The sequence below is a fragment of the Sturnus vulgaris genome, unplaced genomic scaffold, assembly GCF_052056855.1.
Source record: "Sturnus vulgaris isolate bStuVul1 unplaced genomic scaffold, bStuVul1.hap1 Scaffold_319, whole genome shotgun sequence".
NCBI lineage: Eukaryota > Metazoa > Chordata > Aves > Passeriformes > Sturnidae > Sturnus > Sturnus vulgaris.
In genome coordinates, this window is record NW_028276389.1 from 4,475 (window position 1) to 29,072 (window position 24,598).

The 24,598-nt window shown below is 49.2% G+C and overlaps 3 long non-coding RNA genes across 3 annotated transcripts; 1 reads left to right on the plus strand and 2 right to left on the minus strand.

Annotated features, from left to right (window-relative positions):
• Window positions 1-699: 699 nt before the first annotated feature.
• Window positions 700-2,155, minus strand: LOC148217734 (uncharacterized). The gene is made up of 2 exons (XR_015800796.1): window positions 1,989-2,155; window positions 700-1,665 (listed from the first exon to the last, which is right to left on the minus strand). It is a non-coding gene; the product is annotated as an uncharacterized LOC148217734 (long non-coding RNA).
• A 15,020-nt stretch (window positions 2,156-17,175) lies between these two features.
• Window positions 17,176-20,105, plus strand: LOC148217735 (uncharacterized). The gene is made up of 3 exons (XR_015800797.1): window positions 17,176-17,609; window positions 18,272-18,370; window positions 19,889-20,105. It is a non-coding gene; the product is annotated as an uncharacterized LOC148217735 (long non-coding RNA).
• Window positions 18,713-21,385, minus strand: LOC148217736 (uncharacterized). Its single transcript, XR_015800798.1, has 2 exons — window positions 20,009-21,385; window positions 18,713-19,682 (listed from the first exon to the last, which is right to left on the minus strand). It is a non-coding gene; the product is annotated as an uncharacterized LOC148217736 (long non-coding RNA).
• Window positions 21,386-24,598: the final 3,213 nt, after the last annotated feature.

Consider the following 24,598-nt stretch of genomic DNA (forward strand, 5'->3'; position numbering starts at 1 on the left):
AAAAACACCCTGTGCCTGCCAGGAGCTCTGACCCTGCTTTTCCTACCAGCTCCTGAGCAGTGTCAGGGCCACCACGACGCCTTTAAAATCCAGATAAACCCCAAATCCCTACACAGTGAATAATCAAAGAAAGTACTGAATTGTTGTCATTAAAAGCTCAAAACTCATTAAGATTCTATGACAACAGTGTAATGGACTCCCAGGAACCTCATGAATGCTCTCGTTTCATTTGTGTGTATTTTTACTCCCTCATTTGGCAGCTTGTAAAACTTATCCTGGAATTCAGAGGTCAAGCAGGATCGACTTTGGATTGACTTCACCTCTGTTCCACTTTGTGCAAACACAACTCGTGCCCCAGGTGGGTGAACTCATCACCTCAGCTTTTCACTCCAGAGTATCCCCTCCTTATTTCCCTGTAGATGAACTCAGATCCACTCCTCACCTCCACTGGTCATCCAAGCGTGCATTCTGATTCCCACAGGCCCTGGTGGCCCCAGGGAGCTCCCTTGGCCTTTCTCCTGCCCCTCTGCAGCCCGAGGTCGCTACACAAACAGTTCTTGTGTCCCCTCTAAATGACCCGGGTTTTCTGCTCAATGAATGGCATGACCCGTGCCCACTGCTCATGATTCACCCAACCAAAATCAAGAGCAAATGTTGCTTGGGCTTTAAGAACTTGAAATAACTCTGAAGCAAAAGAAATCACCTTTTTCTTCTGGTTTTTATTTTTATTTTTTCATTTAAGATGCTGGACTTGCCTCTGTGGATGTGTGCTGAGCTCTCACTGCAGGGGACTGTCAGGCCTGAATGGCTGTGAGTTCGTGTTCTTCTCAGTAGGAATCAGGAATTATTCTTAGACCATAGAATTGTTTTCTGAAACCTTTCCCCTTTCCTCTTTGTGCCTTTGAATTTTTCAGCTGTTCCCTGTTGTCACTTCCCCTGCCTGACTTCTGTGCAGCTCCTAGCTGGGAAAAACAGGGAAAACTTAGGGGTACAGAGGTGGAATTTTTGGCTGGATTTTTCTAACATTTCTAATTTTGCTGAACTTATTTCCCAGTGAGAAGAGCACGAACTCACAGCCATGCAGGCCTGACAGTCACTGCGGGAAATCTGACACAGTATTAATAAGTAACCTTTCCTGAGAGCAGTCACCACCCCAGTCCTCCAGCCTTGTCAAATGTTTGCAATGAATGGACCCAAGTTCTAATCCTTAATCTAATTTATGTCAGCTTTTGTTAGAAAGATACCGGACAGTAAATCATACAAGAGAATTTAAAAATTGCACAAAGAATAACAGGCCCAGACCAAACCCAACCACCCCCATCACCGCTCCACCCCAATTTTGGGAGAAACAGTGATACAGTTTATAAATACTCTCCTTCCACACTATTCAGTCCTTCACCGCACATCCCCAGAGAGGAGTCCCTCAGACCTTGCTCCCCTGAACACCAGGAGAGCTGGAGTTTCACCCAGATCCCACATTCCCATGGCAGTTAATCCCAGCAGGGAGGCAAAGAGGAACCCTGCATCCTCTGACATAGCCCACAGCACGGGCAGCACCAGGAGCCCTCCAGGCTCAGACCTCTGGTGCTGAAGCCTCTGGGCTTTGGCTGATCAAACACCACAGCTCTTGGCAAAGATGGCAGGAGAGTCGTGATTCTTCCTGTCCTGAAAGAGAGGAGGAAAAGAAAATTAAGTCGACTGCAGAAGGATTCAGCTCTCAACTTCTGCTCTGATTCCTCACTCTGGGGTTTTATCCATGACAAGTGACACCAATCAGAGTGCCCTTTTCCAGCATTTTTTATTCCTAACTATTTCAGACATTAAAAGGATGCTCATTTCTCTTATTGTATTCTTTGCTTAATTTTATTAGAGGCATTTTCATCCCAGACCCCACTTGTCAGTTCTTCAATCCTTTAGCACTGGACTTGGCACAAAGGGATACCCGTGGTGCTGCATCACAAGAATCCAAAGAGAAACCCCTTCCAAACCTGACGGAGAAAGCTTTCAAGGCACTCCAGAACACAGACAGCTTTTCCTGCCTTGTCAGGCCACACCAATTCTGTCCCATCCACCTGAACTGTGCAGGTGAGAAAAGGCTTTCCTTGCTCCGCGGGAATCACTGTCTGAGACCACGGATGTCCATCCTGGGCAGCACCTGGAAACAACGTGGGAAAGGCAAATGAGAGTGTTTTTCTATCAGAAAATTACTACTACTAATAAAAATAACAATCAGAACTTCTGGACAAATTTAGTAACATCACTTTGATATGAGAAATACAGGCCATGCCCATCCTTCTAGCCCAGGTGAAAACAGGAAGGAGAACTAGAGGAAAAGCAGAGTCCCCTTATTTGATCTCTGGACACAAACTGAGGCCTTTTCCCTGTGAAACCAAACTCACCCTTCCAGGTTCCTGAGATCAGCTACGAGGAGGCTTTTGGCACTCCAAGAGCAGCTGGGTCACAGCTGGATGCGGCTTGGGTCTGGGAGACACCGTGCTCCTTCTGGAATTATAGCACGCAAATGCCTGCTCCTGGCCCCGGGCCGGAGATAAAATCTGTGGGGTTTTTCCCTGTGCAACATTGTTCACCCCTCCCAGGTTCCTGAGATCTGCACAGAGGAGGCTTTGGGCACCCCAAAGGCAGCCAGGTTACAGGTGGGGGCAGCTTGGGGCTGGGAGAAATCCTCATCCATTTGGAATTTTATCAGGCAGAAACCTGGCTGGGTGCACAGGTCTCTGGACACGACCAGTGGCCCTTTCCCCTGTGAAACAAAACTCACCCCTGCCAGGCTCCTGAGACCACTTAGGAGGAGGGGTTTGACTCTCCAAGAGCAGTCGCAACGAGAGATGCTCACACAGAAGGCCATGCAGAAGAGGAAACGAGCGCACCCGCAGCCCCCCAAGGCGCGCCCCAACGCCCCAGACCCGGCACTGCCAGCTCGGGCAGTCCCATAAAGCATCCCCCGCCTCCGCAGCGGCGGGGACAGGCGGGGCCCGGGGTCCCGAGGAAACCGAGCGTGCCCGGAGGCGCGGCAGGACGGCAGCGCAGCGCCGCCTGGCGGCGGAGCAGGAGAGCAGCGCCGGGCCCCATGGCAGTATCGGTACCCGTGCGCCCCCTGCTGTCCGCGGCGATGCAGCGCCCGATGCCGAGTTCCACGCCCGTGTCGCCCGAGGGAGAGGGGCACCGCTGGCTGGGGCCTCCCCGCCGACACGGACAGAAGCCGAAGCAGAAGCCCCGGTGCCATTGGCGGCCCCTACCCAGCGGGCCGGGCTCCGCCGGGCCCGCGGCCCCGCGCGGTATCGGGTCGGCCCGCTCCCGTCTTCGTCGCACCCGGCCCTGCTCTGGCATGAAGCGCGTCACCGCCCCGCGCCGTCCCGCCCCCCGCGCGTCATCGCGTGCGTTCGGCGGCCCGCCCCGGGGGCGGTGCCGGGGGGCGCTACCCGGGGCGGTGCCGGGGCAGTGCCGGGGGCGGCACCGGGGGCGGTGCTGGTGGCGGTGCCGGGGGCGTTCCCGGTCGCCGTGCCGGGGTAGCCCGGGGAGCGGTTCCGGGAGCGGTTCGGGGGGCGGTGCCGATTGCAGTCCCGGTCACTGTCCCCAGTCCCCGTCCCCAGTCCTGGTCCCGGTCCCAGTCCCCGGTTCCGGTCCCCGATCCTGGTCCCAGTCCCAGTTCCCCGTCCGGAACCCGATCACGGTCCTGGTCCCAGTCCCCAATCCCGGTCCCGGTCCCTGTCTCCAGTCCCCGTCCCCGATCCGGTTCCGGTCCCTGTCCCAGGTCCCCGTCCGCGATCCCGGTCCCTGTCCCATTTCCCGTCCGGTCCCCGATCCCAGTCCCGGTCCACGTCCCCGATCCGATTTTTCCCCCCCTTTCACACTGATTTTTCCCCCGATTTATCAATGATTTTTTCCCCATTTTTTTCCCATTTCTCACTGATATTTCCCCCATTTTTCAGGGATTTTTTCCCCATTTCTCACTGATTTTTTTCCCCATTCTTCATTGGAGTTTTCCCCCGTTTTTCACTGACTTTTCCCCATTTCTCACTGACTTTTTCCCATTTTCCCCCATTTCTCACTGATATTTTCCCCCATTTTTCATGGATTTTTTCCAGATTTATCCCATTTCCCACTGATTTTTCCCCATTTTTCATGGACTTTTCCCCCCCGTTTCTTACTTATGTTTTCCCCCGATTTCTCATTGATTCCCCCCCCCCCCCCCCCCCATTTCGCACTGATTTTTTACCCATTTTTCCCATTTCTCACTGATTTCTTTCGCCATTTTTCATGGAATTCCCCACCCATTTCTAACGGATTTTTTCCCCACTTTTCCCCATTTCTCACTGATTTTTCCCCCATTCTTCAGGGATTTTTTTCCCCATTTCTCACTGATTTTTCCCCCATTCTTCATGATTTACAGGATACTCTATCGTGAATGGAAAGCAATTAAAGGAAGGGGGAGGTTACCAGCCACCTGGTCAGCTCAGACAGCAGAGCTGCACACGCTTGTGAGAGCCTGTGAATTATAGCAGGACAAGACATTAAATATATTTACTGATTCTAAATATGCATATGCGGTAATACATTGCATTTGGAAAACTATGGGGAAAAAAAGAGGTTTATTAAGCTGCAGAAGAAAGAAGAAAATAATGGGTTTACAAGGGATGGCAAGCAGTGGATACCAAAAGCTCTAGCCTTACAATTGTTAAAACAACTTCATTAAAGGAGTCGTTCTGTGCCTTCTTTGGGGTGAGGAAAAAAGGCTGAGGGGGGCTCCGACGTGGTTTGGGGCACCCCAAGGTCCCTGGGAGAGGGAGCCGGGCTGCGCTGGAGGATCAGGTGAGTCGGGCATGGCGGGGGGTCATGGTGGGTGCCAGAACATTGAGAGGGAGGGGTGGGTGTAGAATGCATGAAAAACAGAACCTTAAAAAATAGCTAAATATAGTCTAAAAGGAATGTTTTATTGGCTTGTGTTTGGATAGAGGTAGGGTTTTTTTATAGATACTGTAAATAGAAAAGATAAAGAATAAAAATATAGAAGCAAATATAAGAAACCAATATATAAATATATTACATTACATTATATTATGTTATGAAAATAGAAATATATAAATATTCAGACTTTAAAAGGAATGTTTTATTGGTTTTTATTTGGTTAGAGGAGGGTTTTTTGAAAATAATATAGGCAAAAATATACAAATATGCAAAAATAGATACTGACATAAAATGATGATAACTATATATGCATATATATATGTAAGTATAAATATATAGAAATAAATATAAATATAAAATACATGTATGTAGTATGTAATAGAAATAATTTATCGATTTTAATATGTTCTATTAAATAGTATGTTATAATAGAATGTAAATAGCATCTAGTATATTAATATACTAGTAAAAACTACATTAAATAGTATATAAATATAGAATACACAATATAGACATATAAATCTACAGATATAAATATGAAAACTAAATAGAAAAATATATTCAAATATAATTTAAAATAATCGAGTTTTTTGTTTCTATTTGGTTAGAGGCAGAGCTTTTAAAGAAATAATATTAAAAACTATGAACCTCCAAATATAGATGGATATAGATAAAATAGAAATAACATTAGTAATATAAATCTATGTATATAATGAATAATAAAATAATATTGTATATATGATAAATAGAATAGCAATTAAATTGAATATATGAAATATGTCTAGATTATGACTAGAAATTAAATATTAAAAAATAGATGATTTATATATATAAAAGGTTTTTTTTTCATTTGGTCAGAGGCAGGGCATTTTTAGTTTGGGTCGGGGTTTTTTTGGGGCGTTCATTGAGAGGATTTTATGACGGGTGGGGACTCTGGTGCTTGGAACTCTCTCCCTTCTCTGGCTGTCCCTGACAGGGCGGCAGTGCCGGGCTGAGTTGGGCGGCAGTGCTGCCGCCGTGTGGACACGGGAGGGTACTGCACCGTGCCCCTCTCAGGATGGCGGAAGGGCCCGCGGGCCGGGACCCAGCCCTGCGGCAGCGCTCAAGATGGCGGCCTCTCTAGGACCCCGGCGGATAGGCGTTTACATAAAACGCCTGCCCGCGCTCGCCGGCGCCCTCACGCCCGCGGCACCGCGGACCGCGCGGCCGTTGTCGGCACGCTCTGACACGTCCGGGAAAATTGTCGGCGAGCGGATCGGCGTCGGCGATGTAATCAGGCATCTTATGCCTACACACCGGGGTCCTGATTTTTTCCCGCCCTTTCTGCCGCCATTTTTGGCAGGTCAGCCGGGGTGCCTCCCGAGCCGCCATTTTGAGAGTGCGGACACACTCAAGATGGCGGCCTCTCTAGGACCCCGGCGGATAGGCGTTTACATAAAACGCCTGCCCGCGCCCGCCGGCGCCCTCACGCCCGCGGCAGCGGGGACCGCGCGGCCGTTGTCGGCACGCTCTGACACGTCCGGGAAAATTGTCGGCGAGCGGATCGGCGTCGGCGATGTAATCAGGCATCTTATGCCTACACACCGGGGTCCTGATTTTTTCCCGCCCTTTCTGCCGCCATTTTTGGCAGGTCAGCCGGAGTGCCTCCCGAGCCGCCATTTTGAGAGTGCGGACACACTCAAGATGGCGGCCTCTCTAGGACCCCGGCGGATAGGCGTTTACATAAAACGCCTGCCCGCGTTCGCCGGCATAAAAATAAATATGCATAAATATAAACATAGACATAAACATGCACAAACGTTAACCTGCATAGATATAAACATAAACATAAACATAAACATAAACATAAACATAAACATGCAAAACAATAATAATAAATAGAAATAGAAATAGAAATAGAAATACAAACATTAATAAAATCAGTGAGAAAGGGGGTAAAATCAGTGAGAAATGGGGGGGAAAACCCATGAAAAATGATGGAAAAATCAGAGAGAAATGGGGGAAAAATCGGTGAGGAATGGGGAAAAAGATCAACGAAAAATTGGGAAAAATCAGTCAGAAGTGGGGGATAAAAATCAGTGAGAAATGGGGGGAAAAGTCGGTGAGAAATGGGGAAAAAATCAGTGATTAATGGGCGGGAAAATGCATGAAAAATGGGGGGAATAATTCAGAGAGAAATGGGGGCAAATATCAGTGAGAAATGGGGGGGAAAATCAGGAAATATCCATGAAAATTGGGGGAAACATCCATGAAAAATGGCGGAAAAAATCAATGAAAAATGGCGGAAAAAATCAGTGAGAAATGGGGAAAAATGGGGAAAAAGGAGTGATAAATGGGGGAAAAAATCAGTGAGAAATGGGGAAAAATGGGGAAAAAATCCACGAAAAATGGGTGGAAAAATCCATGAAAAATCAACGGAAAAATCAGTGAGAAATGGGGAAAACATCATGGTGAAATGGGGCAAAAATCAGAGAGAAATGGGGAAAAATCATTGAAAAATGGGGGATAAAAATCAGTGAGAAATGGGGGGAAAATGGGGAAAAACATCAGTGAGAAATGGGGAAAAAAAAATCTTTGATAAATTGGGGCAAAAATCATTGAGAAATGGGGAAAATAATCAGTGAGAAATGGGGAAAATTTGGGAAAAATCCAGGAAAATTGCGGGAAAAAATGCTTGAAAAATTGGGGAAAAAATCCGAGAGAAAATCCCCGGGAATCCCCGGGAAAAACCCCCCGGAATCCCCGAGAAAATCCCCCGGAATTCCCCGGGAAAATCCCCCCGGAATCCCCTGGAAAATCCCCCTGAATTCCCCGAGAAACTCATCCCGGAATCCCCGTGATAATCCGTCCGCTATCCCCGAGAAAATCCCCCAGGAATCCCCCAGAAAATCTCCCCGAAATCCCCGGGATAATCTCCCCGGAATCCCCGAGAAAATCCGCCCCGAATCCCCTGGAAGATTCCCCCGGAATCCCCGAGAAAATCCCTCGGAATTCCCCGGGAAAATCAACCCGGAATCCCCGAGAAAATCCCCCGGAATCCCCGGGAAAATCCCCCAGGAAAATCCCCGGGATAATCACCCCGGAATCCCCTGGAAAATCCCCCCGGAATACTCTGCAATATCCCCCCGGAATCCCCTGGATAATCCCCCCGGAATCCCCGATAAAATCCCCCTGGAATCTCCAGGAAAATGCCCCGGGAATACGTGAGAAAATCTCCCCGGAATCCCCGAGAAAATCCCCCCGGAATCCCGTGGAAAATCCCCCCTGAATCCCCGAGAAAATCCCCCCGGAATCCCCGAGAAAATCCCCCCGGAATCCCCGAGAAAATCCCCCCGGATTCCCCTGAAAATCCTCCCGGAATCCAAGAGAAAATCCTCCCGGAATCCACGAGAAAATCCGCCCGGAATCCCCGGGAAAATCCTCCAGAAATCCCCGAGAAAATCCCCCGGAGTCCCCGGGAAAATCAACCCGGAATCGCCGGGAAAATCCCCCCAGAATCCCCGAGAAAATCCCCCGGAATTCCCCTAGAAAATCCCCCCGGACTCCCCGAGAAATTTCCCCCGGAATCCCCGGGAAAATAGCCCCCGGAATCCGCGAGAAAATCCCCCCGGCATCCACGCGAAAATCCCCCAGAAATCCCTGTGAAAGCCCCCCCGGAATCCCCAAGAAAATCTCCCCGAATCCCCGAGAAAATTCGCCCGTAATACTCGGGAAAATATGCCCGGAATCCCCTGGAAAAACCCCCCGGAATCCCCTGGATAATCCCCCCGGAATCCCCGATAAAATCCCCCTGGAATCTCCAGGAAAATGCCCCGGGAATACGCGAGAAAATCCCCCCGGAATCCCCTGGAAAATCCCCCCTGAATCCCCGAGAAAAACCCCCCTGAATCCCCGAGAAAATCCCCCCGGATTCCCCTGAAAATCCCTCGGAATCCCCGGGCAAATCTCCCCGGACTCCCCGAGAAAATCCCCCCGGAATTCCCCGGGAAAATCCCCCCGGAATCCCCGAGAAAATCCCCTAGAATTCCCCGGGAAAATCCCCCCGGAATCCCCGAGAAAATCCCCCCGCAATCGCCGAGAAAATCCCCCCGGAATCGCCGGAATAATCCCCTGGAATTCCCCGGGAAAATCATCCCGGAATCCCCGAGAATATCCCCCCGGTATCGCCGAGAAAACCCCCCCGGAATTCCTCGTAAAATCCCCCCGGAATCCCCGGGAAAATCCCTCCGGACTCCCCGAAAAAATCCCCCGGAATACTCGGGGAAATCCCCCGGGAATCCCCGAGAAAATCCCCCGGAGTTTCCCGGGAAAATCACCCCGGAATCCCCGAGAAAATTCTCCCGAAATACTCGGCAAAATCCCCCAGGAATCCACGGAAAATTCCCCGGAATCCAGGAGAAAATACCCCGGAATCCCCATGAAAATCCCCCCGGAATCTCCGAGAAAATCCCCCGGAATCCCCGCGAATATCCCCCCGGAATCCCCGGGAAAATCCCCATGAATTCCCCGGGAAAATAATCTCGGAATCCCCGAGAAAATCTCCCCGGAATCACCGAGATAATGGCCCCGGAATACCCGAGAACATCCCCCGGAATTGCCCGAGAAAATCATCCCGTAATCCCCGAGGAAATCCCCCCGGAACACTCGGGAAAATCCCCCCGGAATTCCTCGTAAAATCACCCCGGATACCCCGGGAAAATCCCTCCGGACTCCCCGAAAAATTCCCCCCGGAATACTCGGGAAAATCCCCCCGGAATCCCCGAGAAAATCCACCCGGAATCCCCTGGAAAATCCACCGGGAATTCCCCGGGAAATTCCTCGCTGAAACCCCTGGAAAATCCCCCCGGAATCGCGGAGAAAATCCCCCCGGAATTCCCCGGGAATATCCCCTCGGAATCCCCGGGAAAATCCCCCCGGACTCCCCGAAAATATCCCCCCGGAATACTCGGGAAAATCCCCCCGGAATACTCGGGAAAATCCTCCCGGAATTCCCGAGAAAATCCCCCGGAATTCCCTGAGAAAATCGCCCCGGAATCCCAGTGAAAATCCCCCCGGAATCCCCGGGAAAATCCCCCCGGAATCCCCTGGAAAATCCCCCAGGTATCCCCGATAAAATCCCTCTGGAATCCCCTGGAAAATCCCCCTGGAATCGCGGGGAAAAAGCCCCCCGCATTTCCCGGGAAAAATCCCCCCGGAATCCCCGATAAAATCTCCCCGGAATCCGCGAGAAAATATGCCCAGAATCCCCGATAAAATCCCCCCGGAATCCCCCAGAAATTCCCCCCGGAATCCCCGACAAAATCCCCCCGGAATTCCCGACAAAATCCTCCCGGAATCCCCAGAAAATCCCCCCGGAATCCCCGGAAAATCCCCGCGGAATTCCGGTCCATTTCTGTAGGAGAATAGTTTGTAAGGATAGTGCAGAAGGCACTAGTTGCCAACGAGTTACAGCTGTACTGACTAGCAAGGAGTGGAAACAGCCTTGCCTGCCCAGTGAGGCTGGTTGTTATAAAAGCGTGGGTCAGCTGGCTGCCAGTTTCACTAAGCACAGCTCCAGCTGGAGGTGCAGAGCCTGCTGCAGTGTGGGCTGGAGCCTGCTGGCTGTGCTGCGAGGAGGAAGGGACACGTGGCCGTGCAAGGGATGGACAAGGTGAGAGGATGCTGTGTGTGGGACAGACAGGCTCAGGTGGCTGGGGAAGGGACAGGCTGGGGTTTAGCCAGTCGTACAGAGGAGAGGAGGAGTCGGTGCTGTGTGGAGCTGCCTGTGAGAAAAGGAGTCAGAGTTGCCTCAAAGAAATCTGTGGAGAGAAGGCGTGAAAAGTGTGTAATGAAAGACTAATGTTGGTGCCTGTCATGTCTGTCTTGATATAATTGCTACACGTTTTCTCGGAATGCTTGAATTTAGACATAAAATGAAAACTTTATTGTAAGAAAGGAATGCATTTCTCACCAAAGTGGTGTAGGGTGGGGGATCACAACTCACAGATGGCCTGGAAGCGGAACGGCCACAGGGGTTACTGTAACTGGGCCTCCAGTACCAAAGCCCCAGTGGGTTTAAAGGCTAGAGCTGGGCTGGGATTAGCACGGGCTCTGCAGCTGGGCTCATGCACAGGTCTGTCAGCACTCCTACCCGAGGACAGTCCCTCACCTAGGGAGAGGTTCTAGGCCTGGAGATGAGGCTGAGTTTGGGAAGGGTGATGAGGACATGGTTAGGGAGGGATGTAAATGCATATCAAAAGACTTAATTTTGAGGGGTGGCAAGCATTAGCTATAAAGCAGTAAGTATTTACAGCTAAAGGCTGGAGGTGGGGGCTGTCTGAGGAGGACAGGACTGTTTAAGGCTGAAGTTGGAAGAGAAACCTTGGTGAAGCTTTTGCGTTAGAAACGGCCTCACCTGCCAAATCAGATTTTTGTCTTCAGGATTGCATGAGTGAGGATGCCACAGCCAAGGAAAAGGTTCAGGTTTGGGAGGCAAAGGCGAGTTAGGCAGGGCTGCAGGGCTGGGGCTTGGCTGTTTCCATACTGCTCAGGGCAGCAAAGGGTAGCTGGCTCACTGGGCCTTGGATCTAGAACTCTTTCTGGAACAAGGTGGAGAGCTGAGGTTCATGCAAGGAAGGGGCCAGGAATTCTTTGTCTGACTGGAAAATGCCAGAGGGGCAGTGTGTGACTCGGATAGGATGATATGTTCGTCTGGCGAGAGTCACAAAAGAATATTTTGGTTTACTGATAACTGGGCAGCTCAGAAGTTACTACTTGACTTAGTTGCTGCTCCCATCTGTTGCACACATAAACAGAGCAAAGCAGACGAATTCTCTCGGAGCCTGAGGTCTTTGACTGGCCCTCCAAAAATGCTGCCCGCTAAAAAACAGACGTGGGGGAGGAAAGTTGTCAGATACAATAGAGCAAGAAAAGGCCACGGGCTTCAAAGTGCCCTCCAGCAGACCATGGAAGTGACGTGTCTGGAAGTGAAACCAGCAGTCTGCTTCCCCAGCCTCCTGGAAGCCTCTAACAGCTACACAGGCAGTGAGGGGAGAGAACAATTCAACCTAAAAATAATTTTCAGTAGCGTTCTGCACTGCTGTTAAAAATACTGCAACCAGGGAATGTGGTGTGGTGATAACTATTAGGCCTGTAAGTCTGGTAACTGGGGCTTTTAGCTCAAACATCTCGGTATGGCTACTTTGAGCCTTGTAAAAGCTGCGTTAAGTCCAATTTCTTGGGTAGTTCTACTAGCTCTAGCCTTGCTTTTCATCCCCTCAGTAACAAAGCAACTCCCTCTCGAGAATGTTATTTACTTTCCATATTATGTGCCTACCAATTTCTGGAATTGCAAATGTCTTTGGACACATGCGTAAATTTAAGTTTCAAGAAAGCTGTCAAGCTAAAACAAAGGCTTGCCATAATGCAGAAGAAAATGTTTTATGGAAGAACTGAGAGGTCCCTACCTGGGCATAGAATTTGCTATACTAAGGTGTGTTCCAAACGGATCTGCCATCTAAACAAGCAGAAAAATAGTTGGAATGTAGTGAGTTCAATTGAACTATTGCTAGAAATAGGAATTATTAGCAGAGTTTGGAGCATGATATCACTAGCAGCAGTAAGACGCTTTTAGCTTGCTTCTCATAAATTACTTGTAAAAAGCATTTGTACCTAGTGTGTAGCAATTAATATTTCCCCATTTTCTTCCCCCCCGCCCCCCAGTCTCAGGTACTCCTTTTATTTTACCCTTTTCTGTCTTGTAACATCACCTTCCTTTATTTTATTCTATCTTCTGTTCTCAGAACATCGCAGCATCCTCTGTCAATGTGAAAGCATTTGTTCATCCTGTCTTGGAATGGCTGTCAATGTTGCCCTCTTCTGGATCACTTTTTTTTTTTTTTTTTTTTTTTTTTTTAACAATATGTTGCTAAATGTCAGGAAAATTAATCCACAAACACCAGCGGTTTATGTCCAAAAAGGAAACAGAGGAGTCCTTTTTGCTTTATTCGAATAAAGGGAGAGGCCATGGGACATTCCCCTGGGATCTCTCAAATTTTTGGAGGACGCAGCCTCCTTTTTATCCTATTTTCCCGGCCGCATTTCCCTCTCTCTTTTCCCATTGGCTGAGGTACTTGAGAGGCACAGACTTCCCGGAACGCCTGATACCTGAAATTCCCCTCTAATGTATAACCCTCCCTTTTAATTTTTAATTCTTCTAGAATTCATAGTTTCCCCCCGTTGCTTCTTTCATCTTTCGATATCCAATTTCATTTATCAGCAGCCCTGCAGTTTGTTTGTAAAGGCAACTATCTCTTTCCATTCATCAATCAGTGGAATCCATCCCATTGTTTCTTTTATCTCTCAGTGCTAGCCTTATCTACAGGCTGATCCACAGCTCATTTGTAAAGACAAATTCAACATTCCTCTCAGCTAATAAATGAGAAGTTAGCTGAAAAAAGTAAAAACTGGATTTTTTTTCCGGTGTGTGTCGGACAATACAGTGGAGAGAATTTGCGGGAGGATGATCGAGGATATCCTATTATAATATCGTTCTCGGACATTTTACTATTTTAGATCATCAGTTGTATTCTGAAAGAAATCTATTTTAATGATATGTGTACGTTTGCACGAAGTTATAGTTAAATATAGCTTGCGGCTGGGCTCTTTAATGACTAGGGGTATTTTTGGTTTTAATTCAATATTTTATGCTTGTGGTGTGTAGTGTGCTGATTTATTTTTTAATGTTATTTACTACGTGCGCTTTTGTTTTTGAGTGAAGGTAACTTTCTGGATGGCTTTGTATTTGAGGCAGAATGAATTGAAGTAGGTTTTTAAAACTGATTTTTCATATGTACGATGGGGAGTTTAGTAGGGGCAGCTCTGATGGTGGGGGCTTGGTTGTTAATTTTATCAGACGGCTTTTGTTAGATACAGCTTTTAATTCTGGAAAGTTTTTTTTTCTAATGTCGTGCTTTGAAGGTGGTTTTCGAGGATGTATGGTATAGCTTTATTTTGTTTGTAGATGGTGTATGATAAGGGCTATGGTCTATTTATCTAATGCCATGTTTTTTCATTCAGGTGTTGATAAGGGAGTTCTTGAATGGCGTTTTGTGTTGTTTTTGTTTTTGGTGGGGCGTTGTTTTTAAAGGATACCTTGATAAGGTTTGCCGATGGCGTTCTAGCCTGTAGCATAAGGCATAGGGTAGTTTTTGAATTATTTTGTGGTGGCTTTGATTCTTGCCAGTATGTAGTGTTTGTTTGAGGTAATGCTGTGTAGCTAATTTCTGTTTTCTTATTAATATTAGAATTGGAGTGTTGTAGTATATGGGCTGTTATTATATCCTAGGGGTTCTATTTATTTGGTTTGATTGTTTTCTAGTTATGGATAATTTTTCTCAAAAAACCATTTTCAGAATTTCAGGCGTGACACAAAAGAACACTCAGATTGCTGGAAGGGAAACGTGTGCCCAGATTGTCTCGAAGCAGTGCTGCTGTCGGTTCTCGTTCAGTTGTGTCTTCTGAAAATGAGACTGTTGTATTCATTGCGCTGTGCTAAACACTTGTCATTCTCCCAATGCCAGGAAACAGATGAAGCTTGAAGAAAGAGGAAGGAATTTGGAAGCGTACAAACAAGCTGAGAAGAGGTTCAGAGATCAGGGTGCTCACTGGCAGCAGGGGCTGGGGTTAGGGCTGAGCAGGAGCAAAGCCGGAGCACATCAACCTCACCTCGTGTTTTCTCGGGGGCTTTATGGCCCTGGCAAGAGAGAGATGTTCACTGATGAGTCCCAGGCCGAGCCGTGAGCACAGCATGTTGTGTTGGAGCTGGGGTTTTTTTTTGAGACGTTCAGCAGCCACACTCTCTAGTCAAGAGTCCTGAGGTTTGTTGCTGCTCCACTTTCATCCTCATATCCAGCTTCCAGCCCTTTTCTTCTCTCTGTCCAGTGTGTCTTTTGTGTTCCTTTCTTGTCCTGTGTGCTCCCCATCCCATTCCCGTTCCCTACGGAGGGGGAGGGTGTGGAGACTGGGGGCTCCGACGTGGTTTGGGGTACCCCAAGGTCCCTGGGAAAGGGAGCCGGGCTGCGCTGGAGGAGCAGGTGAGTCGGGCATGGGGGGGGGGGGGGGGGTCATGGTGGGTGCCAGAACATTGACAGGGAGGGGTGGGTGTAGAATGCATGAAAAACAGAACCATAAAAAATACCTAAATATAGTCTAAAAGGAATGTTTAAATGCTTTTTATTTGGGTAGAGGCACGGTTTTTATAGCTAATATAAAAATAAAATATAAAGAATAGAAATAGATTGGTATACATGTAAAGTATCATGAAATCTAAGTAGCAAATATCTATGAAAAATCTAGTGTATAACAGAAATAATGCAAATATAAGAATATGTATAAATATAAAATAGAGCTATGAGAATGGTAATAAGAATGGGGTAAAACATCAGTGAGAAATGGAAAAAAACCACATGAAAAATGGTGGGAAAATCAGTGAGAAATGGAGAAAAATCAGTGAAAAACGGGGGGGGGAATCTTTGAAAAATGGGGAAAAAATCCGTGAGAAATGGGGGAAAAAAAATCCATGAAAAATGGGGGAATAAATCAGTGAGAAACGGGGAAAAGTGGGGGAAAAAATAATTGAGAAATGGGGAAAAAATCAGTGAGAAATGGGGGAAAAAATCCGTGACGAATGGCGGGAAAAGTCATTAAGAAATGGGGGAAAAATCAGTGAGAAACAGGGAAAAAAATCAATGAGAAATGGGGGAAAATTTGGGACAAAATCAGCGAGAAATGGGGGAAAAAGCAGTGGTAAATGGGGGAAAAGTCGATGAAAAATGGGGGAATATTCAGTGAGAAATGGGGGGGGGGGGGGGGAATCAGTGAGAAATGGGGAAAAAATCCATGGAAAACAGGCAAACAATCCATGGGCAATGGCGGGAACAGAGCGAGCTGTTGTCGCTCGTGCTGTGGTGGCCGATGCTGTGGGGAAAAAATAAGTGAAAAATGGGGGCAATAATCAGTGATAAATGGGGAGAAAATCAGTGATTAATGGGGGGAAAAATGCATGGAAAATGGGGGGAAAATTCAGAGAGAAATGGGGGCAAAAATCAGTGAGCAATGGGGGGGAAAATCGGGAAATATCCATGGAAAAATGGGGGGAAAAAATCAGTGAGAAATGGGGGAAAAAATCAGTGAGAAATGGGGGAAACATCATGGTGAAATGGGGAAAAAAAATCTTTGATAAATTGGGGAAACAAATCATTGAGAAATGGGGGAAAAAAATCAGTGAGAAATGGGGAAAATATGGGAAAAAATCCAGGAAAATTGCGGGAAAAAATGCATGAAAAATTGGGGAAAAATCAGTAAGAAATGGGGGAAAAAATCCATGAAAAATGGCGGGAAAAATCAGATCGGCGATCGATAGCTAATGCGTGCCTATGGATTAGATCGGCGATCGATTGATCACGACTACCGATCGATTATATCGGCGATCGATTGGTAATGCCTGCCGATCGATTAGCTCGGCGATCGATTGATCGCGCCTGCCGATCGATTAGATCGGCGATCGATTGCTAATGCCTGCCGATCGATTAGATCGGCGATCGATTGATCGCGCCTGCCGATCGATTAGATCGGCGATCGATTGCTAATGCCTGCCGATCGATTAGATCGGCGATCGATCGATCGCGCCTGCCGATCGATTAGATCGGCGATCGCTTTCCAATGCCTGCCGATCGATTGCTAATGCACACTATTTGCACACTCCTTGCACACCCTTTGCACTCATACAGAGGCAGGAGGTTTCTCAGTTCTGGTCGGGGTTTCTTGGGGCGTTCATTCCGGGGGATTTCCTCAAGGATTGGGACACTCCTTGATTCCATCCCTTGCCTGTCTCCCAAGCGCCACCCTGTGGGCAGAGCGCGGTACTGCGCGCCTGCCTCTCCCAAGATGGCGGCTCGGGTGTCGCTCCCCGACCTTCTAACTCTGGCTGCAAAAGGAGGGGGACACAGCAAGGAGCCCGCTCGCTCTAGTGGGATGCCTGCGCACGACGCCGACACCGATCCCACGGGTGCGATTTTCGGCGGCGTTTCCAATCGTGCGGACATCTCCTTCAGCCCGCTTCGGCCCGGGGAAGAGGGGCGGGGCCGCCAGCGATGGTCCCGGCGCAGCCCGGGCAGGCTCGGGGCGGAGCCGGGGCTTGGCGAGGCGGGGCACGGAGGTCCCGGGGACGGGACCGGGCGGGGCCGGGGCGGTGCTTTAGGGGCGGTCCCCAGTGGTCCCGGGCGGCACCGGGGGCGGGGCCGGGTGATCCCGGAGCGGTACCGAGCTGTGCTGGGGACGGTGCTGCAGGGGCGGTGCCGGGCCCGCCTCAGGGTGATTGAATGCCCAGAAATCGCCTCCTCTGCCCCGTGCTCACACTGAGCTGCGGGCTGCAGCGTGCTGTCGGAGCTCCGCACACAGCACGGATTTGGGCTTCCCCTCCTCTCAAACCCTCTCCCCCTTCTTCCTCCTCCTCATCTTCCTCTTTGTCCTCTGTCACTGCTGAGGCTCTGGAAAGAACTGAAATTCTGCAGGGAGAGATGTCCTCTCGTGGCCCCAGGGACTGCCTCGGCACGGGCCACGAGCGCCTCCGGCCCCTGCCTTCTCCTGCTTGAAAAGATCACCTGGAGCCCGAGCTCGGGGGGGTGAAATCAGCTGAAATCCAGGTAACTCTGTCAAGTGCCCCCCAGGGACATCGGCGGGGCTGGGGGATGAGGGTTTGAAACAGCAAATTCTTTGGAATATACACCTGTCCCTGTGCCGATGCTGCTGAGCTTCCTGCCACAGTATATCCCCACTCCATGAGGCGCTGTGAGGTTATGGCAGTGGGAATTGAGCAGGGAATTCGGGGCTATGGGCATAATTCACGGGAGCTAGCAAAGCTGACAGCCAACCCCAAATCGGGGCACAGCACAGAGAACAATCTGTGTGCTGCCCTGTCAGCTCAAGCTCCTGGGCTGGCAAGTATTGGGAGTTAAATGTATGGAATTACACAAATCACAGCAACTGGCATCACCCAGAGGGACAATCCAAGGCCCAAACAATTCCTCCACAGTCCACTCTGGGAAAAACACCCTGTGCCTGCCAGGAGCTCTGACCCTGCTTTTCCTACCAGCTCCTGAGCAGTGTCAGGGCCACCACGACGCCTTTAAAATCCAGATAAACCCCAAATCCTACACAGTGAATAATCCAAAGAAAGTACTGAATTGTTGTCATTAAAAGCTCAAAACTCATTAAGAATTCTATGACAACAGTGTAATGGACTCCCAGGAACCTCATGAATGCTCTCGGTTTCATTTTTGTGTATTTTTACTCCCTCATTTGGCAGCTTGTAAAACTTATCCTGGAATTCAGAGGTCAAGCAGGATCGACTTTGGATTGACCTTCACCTCTGTTCCCACTTTGTGCAAACACAACTCGTGCCCAGGTGGGTGAACTCATCACCTCAGCTTTTCACTCCAGAGTATCCCCTCCTTATTTCCCTGTAGATGAACTCAGATCCACTCCTCACCTCCACTGGTCATCCAAGCGTGCATTCTGTTCCCCACAGGCCCTGGTGGCCCCAGGGAGCTCCCTTGGCCTTTCTCCTGCCCCTCTGCAGCCCGAGGTCGCTACACAAACAGTTCTTGTGTCCCCTCTAAATGACCCCGGGTTTTCTGCTCAATGAATGGCATGACCCGTGCCCACTGCTCATGATTCACCCAACCAAAATCAAGAGCAAATGTTGCTTGGGCTTTAAGAACTTGAAATAACTCTGAAGCAAAAGAAATCACCTTTTTCTTCTGGTTTTTATTTTTATTTTTTCATTTAAGATGCTGGACTTGCCTCTGTGGATGTGTGCTGAGCTCTCACTGCAGGGGACTGTCAGGCCTGAATGGCTGTGAGTTCGTGTTCTTCTCAGTAGGGAATCAGGAATTATTCTTAGACCATAGAATTGTTTTCTGAAACCTTTCCCCTTTCCTCTTTGTGCCTTTGAATTTTTCAGCTGTTCCCTGTTGTCACTTCCCCTGCCTGACTTCTGTGCAGCTCCTAGCTGGGAAAAACTGGGAAAACTTAGGGGGTACAGAGGTGGAATTTTTGGCTGGATTTTTCTAACATTTCTAATTTTGCTGAACTTATTTCCCCAGTGAGAAGAGCACGAACTCACAGCCATGCAGGCCTGACAGTCACTGCGGGAAATCTGACACAGTATTAATAAGTAACCTTTCCTGAGAGCAGTCACCACCCCAGTCCTCCAGCCTTGTCAAATGTTTGCAATGAATGGACCCAAGTTCTAATCCTTAATCTAAATTTATGTCAGCTTTTGTTAGAAAGATACCGGACAGTAAATCATACAAGAGAATTTAAAAATTGCACAAAGAATAACAGGCCCAGACCAAACCCAACCACCCCCATCACCGCTCCACCCCAATTTTGGGAGAAACAGTGATACAGTTTATAAATACTCTCCTTCCACACTATTCAGTCCTTCACCGCACATCCCCAGAGAGGAGTCCCTCAGACCTTGCTCCCCTGAACACCAGGAGAGCTGGAGTTTCACCCAGATCCCACATTCCCATGGCAGTTAATCCCAGCAGGGAGGCAAAGAGGAACCCTGCATCCTCTGACATAGCCCACAGCACGGGCAGCACCAGGAGCCCTCCAGGCTCAGACCTCTGGTGCTGAAGCCTCTGGGCTTTGGCTGATCAAACACCACAGCTCTTGGCAAAGATGGCAGGAGAGTCGTGATTCTTCCTGTCCTGAAAGAGAGGAGGAAAAGAAAATTAAGTCGACTGCAGAAGGATTCCAGCTCTCAACTTCTGCTCTGATTCCTCACTCTGGGGTTTTATCCATGACAAGTGACACCAATTCAGAGTGCCCTTTTCCAGCATTTTTATTCCTAACTATTTCAGACATTAAAAGGATGCTCATTTCTCTTATTGTATTCTTTGCTTAATTTTATTAGAGGCATTTTCATCCCAGACCCCACTTGTCAGTTCTTCAATCCTTTAGCACTGGACTTGGCACAAAGGGATACCCGTGGTGCTGCATCACAAGAAATCCCAAAGAGAAACCCCTTCCAAACCTGACGGAGAAAGCTTTCAAGGCACTCCAGAACACAGACAGCTTTTCCTGCCTTGTCAGGCCACACCAATTCTGTCCCATCCACCTGAACTGTGCAGGTGAGGAAAAGGCTTTCCTTGCTCCGCGGGAATCACTGTCTGAGACCACGGATGTCCATCCTGGGCAGCACCTGGAAACAACGTGGGAAAGGCAAAATGAGAGTGTTTTCTATCAGAAAATTACTACTACTAATAAAAATAACAATCAGAACTTCTGGACAAATTTAGTAACATCACTTTGATATGAGAAATACAGGCCATGCCCATCCTTCTAGCCCAGGTGAAAACAGGAAGGAGAACTAGAGGAAAAGCAGAGTCCCTTATTTGATCTCTGGACACAAACTGAGGCCTTTTCCCTGTGAAACCAAACTCACCCTTCCAGGGTTCCTGAGATCAGCTACGAGGAGGCTTTTGGCACTCCAAGAGCAGCTGGGTCACAGCTGGATGCGGCTTGGGTCTGGGAGACACCGTGCTCCTTCTGGAATTATAGCACGCAAATGCCTGCTCCTGGCCCCGGGCCCGGAGATAAAATCTGTGGGGTTTTTCCCTGTGCAACATTGTTCACCCCTCCCAGGTTCCTGAGATCTGCACAGAGGAGGCTTTGGGCACCCCAAAGGCAGCCAGGGTTACAGGTGGGGGCAGCTTGGGGCTGGGAGAAATCCTCATCCATTTGGAATTTTATCAGGCAGAAACCTGGCTGGGTGCACAGGTCTCTGGACACGACCAGTGGCCCTTTCCCCTGTGAAACAAAACTCACCCTGCCAGGCTCCTGAGACCACTTAGGAGGAGGGGTTTGACTCTCCAAGAGCAGTCGCAACGAGAGATGCTCACACAGAAGGCCATGCAGAAGAGGAAACGAGCGCACCCGCAGCCCCCCAAGGCGCGCCCCAACGCCCCAGACCCGGCACTGCCAGCTCGGGCAGTCCCATAAAGCATCCCCCGCCTCCGCAGCGGCGGGACAGGCGGGGCCCGGGGTCCCGAGGAAACCGAGCGTGCCCGGAGGCGCGGCAGGACGGCAGCGCAGCGCCGCCTGGCGGCGGAGCAGGAGAGCAGCGCCGGGCCCCATGGCAGTATCGGTACCCGTGCGCCCCCTGCTGTCCGCGGCGATGCAGCGCCCGATGCCGAGTTCCACGCCCGTGTCGCCGAGGGAGAGGGGCACCGCTGGCTGGGGCCTCCCCGCCGACACGGACAGAAGCCGAAGCAGAAGCCCCGGTGCCATTGGCGGCCCCTACCCAGCGGGCCGGGCTCCGCCGGGCCCGCGGCCCCGCGCGGTATCGGGTCGGCCCGCTCCCGTCTTCGTCGCACCCGGCCCTGCTCCTGGCATGAAGCGCGTCACCGCCCCGCGCCGTCCCGCCCCCCGCGCGTCATCGCGTGCGTTCGGCGGCCCGCCCCGGGGGCGGTGCCGGGGGCGCTACCCGGGGCGGTGCCGGGGCAGTGCCGGGGGCGGCACCGGGGGCGGTGCTGGGGCGGTGCCGGGGGCGTTCCCGGTCGCCGTGCCGGGGTAGCCCGGGGAGCGGTTCCGGGAGCGGTTCGGGGGGCGGTGCCGATTGCAGTCCCGGTCACTGTCCCCAGTCCCCGTCCCCAGTCCTGGTCCCGGTCCCAGTCCCCGGTTCCGGTCCCCGATCCTGGTCCCAGTCCCAGTTCCCCGTCCCGGAACCCGATCACGGTCCTGGTCCCAGTCCCCAATCCCGGTCCCGGTCCCTGTCTCCAGTCCCCGGCCCCGATCCCGGTTCCGGTCCCTGTCCCAGGTCCCCGTCCGCGATCCCGGTCCCTGTCCCATTTCCCCGTCCCGGTCCCCGATCCCAGTCCCGGTCCACGTCCCCGATCCCGATTTTTCCCCCCCTTTCACACTGATTTTTCCCCCGATTTATCAATGATTTTTTTCCCCATTTTTTTCCCATTTCTCACTGATATTTCCCCCCATTTTTCAGGGATTTTTTTCCCCATTTCTCACTGATTTTTTTCCCCATTCTTCATGGAGTTTTCCCCCCGTTTTTCACTGACTTTTCCCCATTTCTCACTGACTTTTTCCCCATTTTCCCCCATTTCTCACTGATATTTTCCCCCATTTTTCATGGATTTTTTCCAGATTTATCCCCATTTCCCACTGATTTTTCCCCATTTTTCATGGACTTTTCCCCCCCGTTTCTTACTTATGTTTTCCCCCGATTTCTCATTGATTCCCCCCCCCCCCCCCCCATTTCGCACTGATTTTTTACCCATTTTTCCCCATTTCTCACTGATTTCTTTCGCCATTTTTCATGGAATTTCCCCACCCATTTCTAACGGATTTTTTCCCCACTTTTCCCCATTTCTCACTGATTTTTCCCCCCATTCTTCAGGGATTTTTTTCCCCATTTCTCACTGATTTTTCCCCCATTCTTCATGATTTACAGGATACTCTATCGTGAATGGAAAGCAATTAAAGGAAGGGGGGAGGTTACCAGCCACCTGGTCAGCTCAGACAGCAGAGCTGCACACGCTTGTGAGAGCCTGTGAATTATAGCAGGACAAGACATTAAATATATTTACTGATTCTAAATATGCATATGCGGTAATACATGCATTTGGAAAACTATGGGGAAAAAAAGAGGTTTATTAAGCTGCAGAAGAAAGAAGAAAATAATTGGTTTACAAGGGATGGCAAGCAGTGGATACCAAAAGCTCTAGCCTTACAATTGTTAAAACAACTTCATTAAAGGAGTCGTTCTGTGCCTTCTTTGGGGTGAGGAAAAAAGGCTGAGGGGGGCTCCGACGTGGTTTGGGGCACCCCAAGGTCCCTGGGAGAGGGAGCCGGGCTGCGCTGGAGGATCAGGTGAGTCGGGCATGGCGGGGGGTCATGGTGGGTGCCAGAACATTGAGAGGGAGGGGTGGGTGTAGAATGCATGAAAAACAGAACCTTAAAAAATAGCTAAATATAGTCTAAAAGGAATGTTTTATTGGCTTGTGTTTGGATAGAGGTAGGGTTTTTTTATAGATACTGTAAATAGAAAAGATAAAGAATAAAAATATAGAAGCAAATATAAGAAACCAATATATAAATATATTACATTACATTATATTATGTTATGAAAATAGAAATATATAAATATTCAGACTTTAAAAGGAATGTTTTATTGGTTTTTATTTGGTTAGAGGAGGGTTTTTTGAAAATAATATAGGCAAAAATATACAAATATGCAAAAATAGATACTGACATAAAATGATGATAACTATATATGCATATATATATGTAAGTATAAATATATAGAAATAAATATAAATATAAAATACATGTATGTAGTATGTAATAGAAATAATTTATCGATTTTAATATGTTCTATTAAATAGTATGTTATAATAGAATGTAAATAGCATCTAGTATATTAATATACTAGTAAAAACTACATTAAATAGTATATAAATATAGAATACACAATATAGACATATAAATCTACAGATATAAATATGAAAACTAAATAGAAAAATATATTCAAATATAATTTAAAATAATCGAGTTTTTTGTTTCTATTTGGTTAGAGGCAGAGCTTTTAAAGAAATAATATTAAAAACTATGAACCTCCAAATATAGATGGATATAGATAAAATAGAAATAACATTAGTAATATAAATCTATGTATATAATGAATAATAAAATAATATTGTATATATGATAAATAGAATAGCAATTAAATTGAATATATGAAATATGTCTAGATTATGACTAGAAATTAAATATTAAAAAATAGATGATTTATATATATAAAAGGTTTTTTTTTTCATTTGGTCAGAGGCAGGGCATTTTTAGTTTGGGTCGGGGTTTTTTTGGGGCGTTCATTGAGAGGATTTTATGACGGGTGGGGACTCTGGTGCTTGGAACTCTCTCCCTTCTCTGGCTGTCCCTGACAGGGCGGCAGTGCCGGGCTGAGTTGGGCGGCAGTGCTGCCGCCGTGTGGACACGGGAGGGTACTGCACCGTGCCCCTCTCAGGATGGCGGAAGGGCCCGCGGGCCGGGACCCAGCCCTGCGGCAGCGCTCAAGATGGCGGCCTCTCTAGGACCCCGGCGGATAGGCGTTTACATAAAACGCCTGCCCGCGCCCGCCGGCGCCCTCACGCCCGCGGCAGCGGGGACCGCGCGGCCGTTGTCGGCACGCTCTGACACGTCCGGGAAAATTGTCGGCGAGCGGATCGGCGTCGGCGATGTAATCAGGCATCTTATGCCTACACACCGGGGTCCTGATTTTTTCCCGCCCTTTCTGCCGCCATTTTTGGCAGGTCAGCCGGGGTGCCGCCCGAGACGCCATTTTGAGAGTGCGGACACACTCAAGATGGCGGCCTCTCTAGGACCCCGGCGGATAGGCGTTTACATAAAACGCCTGCCCGCGCCCGCCGGCGCCCTCACGCCCGCGGCACCGCGGACCGCGCGGCCGTTGTCGGCACGCTCTGAAACGTCCGGGAAAATTGTCGGCGAGCGGATCGGCGTCGGCGATGTAATCAGGCATCTTATGCCTACACACCGGGGTCCTGATTTTTTCCCGCCCTTTCTGCCGCCATTTTTGGCAGGTCAGCCGGGG